Source organism: Arachis stenosperma, chromosome 10 (genome assembly GCF_014773155.1).
Source record: "Arachis stenosperma cultivar V10309 chromosome 10, arast.V10309.gnm1.PFL2, whole genome shotgun sequence".
Lineage (NCBI taxonomy): Eukaryota > Viridiplantae > Streptophyta > Magnoliopsida > Fabales > Fabaceae > Arachis > Arachis stenosperma.
The window spans coordinates 94,383,442-94,389,441 of NC_080386.1; the positions used below are offsets into that span (position 1 = coordinate 94,383,442).

At 39.9% G+C, this 6,000-nt stretch overlaps 1 non-coding gene across 1 annotated transcript; it reads right to left on the reverse strand.

The window, feature by feature from the left end:
* Positions 1–4,670: 4,670 nt before the first annotated feature.
* LOC130959647 (small nucleolar RNA R71) lies at positions 4,671–4,778 on the reverse strand. Its single transcript, XR_009078717.1, has one exon. It is a non-coding gene; the product is annotated as a small nucleolar RNA R71 (small nucleolar RNA).
* Positions 4,779–6,000: the final 1,222 nt, after the last annotated feature.

Below are 6,000 nucleotides of genomic sequence, written 5' to 3' on the forward strand. Positions count from 1 at the left end.
ACAATAGTAATTGCATTAATACTCGAGGTACAGCAGAGCTCCACACCTTAATCTATGGTGTGTAGAAACTCCACCGTTGAAAATACATAAGAACAAGGTCTAGGCATGGCCGTGAGGCCAGCCTCCCAAATGATCTAAGAACTAGATGTCCCAAGATGAAAAATACAATAGTAAAAGGTCCTATATATAGAAAACTAGTAGCCTAAGGTGTACAAAGATGAGTAAATGACATAAAAATCCACTTCCGGGCCCACTTGGTGTGTGCTTGGGCTGAGCAATGAAGCATTTTCGTGTAGAGACTCTTCTTGGAGTTAAACGCCAGCTTTTATGCCAGTTTGGGCGTTTAACTCCCATTTAGGTGCCAGTTCCGGCGTTTAACGCTGGAATTTCTTAAGGTGACTTTGAACGCCGGTTTGGGCCATCAAATCTTGGGCAAAGTATGGACTATCATATATTGCTGGAAAGCCCAGGATGTCTACTTTCCAACGCCGTTGAGAGCGCGCCAATTGGGCTTCTGTAGCTCCAGAAAATCCACTTCGAGTGCAGGGAGGTCAGAATCCAACAGCATCTGCAGTCCTTTTGAGTCTCTGGATCAGATTTTTGCTCAGATCCCTCAATTTCAGCCAGAAAATACCTGAAATCACAGAAAAACACACAAACTCATAGTAAAGTCCAGAAAAGTGAATTTTAATTAAAAACTAATAAAAATATAATAAAAACTAACTAAAAGATACTAAAAACAATGCCAAAAAGCGTATAAATTATCCGCTCATCACTTGGGGACAAGCAACAATTTAAGTTTGGTGTTGTGATGAGCGGATAATTTGTACGCTTTTTGGCATTGTTTTTAGTATGTTTTTAGTATGATCTAGTTAGTTTTTATTATATTATTATTAGTTTTTAGTTAAAATTCACTTTTCTGGACTTTACTATGAGTTTGTGTGTTTTTCTGTGATTTCAGGTATTTTCTGGCTGAAATTGAGGGATCTGAGCAAAAATCTGATCCAGAGACTCAAAAGGACTGCAGATGCTGTTGGATTCTGACCTCCCTGCACTCGAAGTGGATTTTCTGGAGCTACAGAAGCCCAATTGGCGCGCTCTCAACGGCGTTGGAAAGTAGACATCCTGGGCTTTCCAGCAATATATGATAGTTCATACTTTGCCCAAGATTTGATGGCCCAAACCGGCGTTCAAAGTCACCTCAAGAAATTCCAGCGTTAAACGCTGGAACTGGCACCCAAATGGGAGTTAAACGCCCAAACTGGCATAAAAGCTGGCGTTTAACTCCAAGGAGAGTCTCTACACGAAAATGCTTCATTGCTCAGCCCAAGCACACACCAAGTGGGCCCGGAAGTGGATTTTTATGTCATTTACTCATCTTTGTACACCTTAGGCTACTAGTTTTCTATATATAGGACCTTTTACTATTGTATTTTTCATCTTGGGACATCTAGTTCTTAGATCATTTGGGAGGCTGGCCTCACGGCCATGCCTAGACCTTGTTCTTATGTATTTTCAACGGTGGAGTTTCTACACACCATAGATTAAGGTGTGGAGCTCTGCTGTACCTCGAGTATTAATGCAATTACTATTGTTCTTCTATTTAATTCCGCTTGTTCTTTGTCCAAGATATCACTTGTTCTTCAACTTGATGAATGTGATGATCCGTGACACTCATCATCATTCTCACTCATGAACAAAGTGACTGACAACCACTCTTGTTCTACAAGCATACGAGGCTCTAGTGTTATCTCTTGGATTCCTGATACACGATGCATGGTTGATCGACTGACAACCGAGTGCTCGCCTGACAAACGAGCCAGCCATTCCGTGAGATCAGAGTCTTCGTGGTATAGGCAAGAACTGATGGCGGCATTCAAGAGAATCCGGAAGGTCTAACCTTGTCTGTGGTATTCTGAGTAGGATTCAATGATTGAATGACTGTGACGTGCTTCAAACTCCTGAAGGCGGGGCGTTAGTGACAGACGCAAAAGAATCACTGGATTCTATTCCGGCCTGATTGAGAACCGACAGATGGATAGCCGTGCTGTGACAGGGTGCGTTGAACATTTCCAATGAGAGGATGGGAGGTAGCCACTGACAACGGTGAAACCCTTGCATAAGCTTGCCATGGAAAGGAGTAAGAAGGATTGGATGAAGACTGTAGGAAAGCAGAGAGACGGAAGGGAAGGCATCTTCATACGCTTGTCTGAAGCTCTCACCAATGATATACATAAGTATCTCTATCTTTATCTTTATGCTTTATTCGTTTATCACTATACCCAATTGAGTCTGCCTGACTGAGATTTACAAGGTGACCATAGCTTGCTTCATACCAACAATCTCCGTGGGATCGACCCTTACTCACGTAAGGTATTACTTGGACGACCCAGTGCACTTGCTGGTTAGTTGTGCGAAGTTGTGTTTATGCCATGGTATTGTGCACCAAGTCTTTGGAGCCATTACCGGGGATTGTTCTTGAGCTGTGAAAAGTATTGATCACAATTTCGTGCACCAAGTTTTTGGCGCCGTTGCCGGGGATTGTTCGTGTATGGACAACTGACGGTTCATCTTGTTGCTTAGATTAGGTATTTATTTTTTTCGAAATTCTTGAAGATGAATTCTAGAGTTTCATGATGATTTGTTGAAATCTGGCTGGCTGAGAGGCCATGTCTAATCTCATTGGACCGAGGTTTCAACTTATCATCACAAAGCTTGTTGATTTTTATCAATCTTGCTTTTGGAGCAGTGATCTAAGACTTGGCTGGCCTTTGGCCATGTCTAGTGTTTTGGACCGAAGCTTTCTTTGAAAGCTTGGCGGCTGTGAAGCCATGTCTAATTCCTGGACCGGAGTCTTAGACTAGCATTGCACTGATTCCTGGAATTCATTAAGATTTTGATATCTTTTTTCACTTAATTTTCGAAAATCACAAAAAAAAATTCATAAATCATAAAAACCAAAAAATATTGATGTTTCTTGCTTAGTCTAGTGTCTCATCTTAAGTTTGGTGTCAATTGCATGCATTCATTCATGTGTCTTAAGGATCTTCAAGTAATTCTGATGATTTCTTACTCTGATCTTTGAATTCTTTTGGCTTGAATGTTTATGTGTCTCATATAGTGTCAGTAGTATACAAACTGCTAAGTTTGGTGTCCTGCATGCATTGTTATTTGATTCTTGTTGCATTTTGATTATTAAAAATCCAAAAATATTTGTAATTTGTGTCTTTTCAAGTCAATAATACAAAGAATTGAAGATTCAGAACATACTGTAGAGGAATTATACAGAAAAAGCTGAGCATTCGAAAATGCCCAGTGAAGAAGACAGACTGGCGTTTAAACGCCAGCCAGGGTACCTGGTTGGGCGTTTAACGCCCAAAAAGGATGCATTTTGGGCGTTAAACGCCCAGAATGGATACCATTCTGGGCGTTTAACGCCAGGATGGCACAAGGGGAAAGATTTTGTTTTCAAAATCAATTTTTTTTCAAGTTTTCAAAGTTTTTCAAAATCAAATCTTTTTCAAATCATATCTTTTCAATCAAATGTTTTCAAAATCAATTTCTTTCCTTTTTCAAAGATACTTACTAACAATTAATGATTTGATTGAACATCTCAAGTTTGTTACCTTTTCTGTTGAGAAAGGTTTAATGTTTGAATCATATCTTTTCTTGTTAGGCAAGTCATTAATTTTTAAAATCAAATCTTTTTAAAATTGTTTTCAAATCATATCTTCTCAATCACATCTTTTTAAAAAAAAGAAAACCAATCATATCTTCTTAACCACATCTTTTTCAAAATAGTTTTCAATCAAATCTTCTTAATTTCTAATTTCAAAATCTTTTTCAAAATCACTTGATTTCTTTTCACTTTGAATTTTCGAAAATTATCAATCAATTTTTCAAAATGCTTTTGACATCTTCTTAATTAATTTTCGAAAATTCTCTTCCTCTTCCCACATCCTTCTATTTGGAGTACTAATCCTTCTTAATGCACAAATTCGAACTCTATCTAATCAAGTTCGAATTCTTCTACCTCCTTCTTCTATTTTTCTTTTCCTCCGACACCTCAAGGAATCTCTATACTGTGACATAGAGGATTCCATATTTTCTTGTTCTCTTCTCCTTCATATGAGCAGGAACAAAGACAAAGGCATTCTTGTTGAAGCTGACCCTGAACCTGAAAGGACCTTGAAGCGAAAGCTAAGAGAAGCTAAGGCACAATTCTCTGTAGAGGACCTGACCGAATCTTCAAAGAAGAAGAAGACATGGCAGCCAAAAACAACAACAATGCCAACAATGCAAGGAAGGTGCTGGGTGACTTTACTGCACCTACTCCCAACTTCTATGGGAGAAGCATCTCTATCCCTGCCATTGGAGCAAACAACTTTGAGCTTAAGCCTCAATTAGTTTCTCTAATGCAACAGAATTGCAAGTTCCATGGACTTCCAATGGAAGATCCTCATCAGTTTTTAGCTGAGTTCTTGCAAATCTGTGACACAGTCAAGACTAATGGGGTTGACCCTGAGGTCTACAAACTGATGCTATTCCCTTTTGCTGTAAGAGACAGAGCTAGAATATGGTTGGACTCTCAACCTAAAGAAAGCCTGGACTCTTGGGAAAAGCTAGTCAATGCCTTCTTGGCAAAGTTCTTTCCACCTCAGAAATGGAGTAAGCTTAGAGTGGAAGTCCAAACCTTCAGACAGAAGGATGGTGAATCCCTCTATGAAGCTTGGGAAAGATACAAACAATTAATCAGAAAATGTCCCTCAGACATGCTTTCTGAATGGAGCATCATATGTATTTTCTATGATGGTCTCTCTGAACCATCCAAGATGTCTTTGGATAGCTCTGCTGGAGGATCTCTTCATCTGAAGAAGACGCCTACAGAAGCTCAGGAACTAATTGAAATGGTTGCAAATAACCAATTCATGTACACTTCTGAAAGAAATCCTGTGAACAATGGGACAAGTCAGAAGAAAGGAGTTCTTGAGATTGATGCTCTGAATGCCATTTTGGCTCAGAATAAGATATTGACTCAACAAGTCAATTTGATTTCTCAAAGTCTGTCTGGAATGCAAAATGCACCAAGCAGTACTAAGGATGCTTTATCTGAGGAAGAAGCTTATGATCCTGAGAACCCTTCAATGGAAGAGGTGAATTACCTAGGAGAACCCTATGGAAACACCTATAATTCTTCATGGAGAAATCACCCAAATTTCTCATGGAAGAATCAAGAGAAACCTCAACAAGGTTTCAATAACAATAATGGTGGAAGAAACAGGTTTAGCAATGGCAAGCCTTTTCCATCATCTTCTCAGCAACAGACAGAGAGTTCTAAGCAGAACACTTCTGACTTAGCAACCATGGTCTCTGATCTAATCAAAACCACTCAAAGTTTCATGACTGAAACAAGGTCTTCCATTAGGAATTTGGAAGCACAAGTGGGACAGCTGAGCAAGAAAGTTACTGAACTCCCTCCTAGTACTCTCCCAAGTAATACAGAAGAAAATCCAAAAGGAGAGTGCAAAGCCATAACCATGGCCGAATTTGGAGAGGAAGGAGATGAAGTGGACGCCACTGAGGAAGACCTCAATGGGCGTGCACTGACCTCCACTGAGTTCCCCAATGAGGAACCATGGGACTCTGAGGCTCAAAATGAGACCATAGAGATTCCATTGGACTTACTTCTGCCATTCATGAGCTCTGATGAGTATTCTTCCTCTGAAGAGGATGAGTATGTCACTGAAGAGCAAGTTGCTAAATACCTTGGAGCAATCATGAAGCTAAATGACAAGTTATTTGGAAATGAGACTTGGGAGGATAAACCTCCTTTGCTCACCAAAGAACTGGATGACTTGTCTAGGCAGAAATTACCTCAAAAGAGACAAGATCCTGGGAAGTTTTCCATACCTTGTACCATAGGCACCATGACCTTCAAGAAGGCTCTGTGTGACTTAGGGTCAAGTGTAAACCTCATGCCTCTCTCTGTAATGGAGAAGC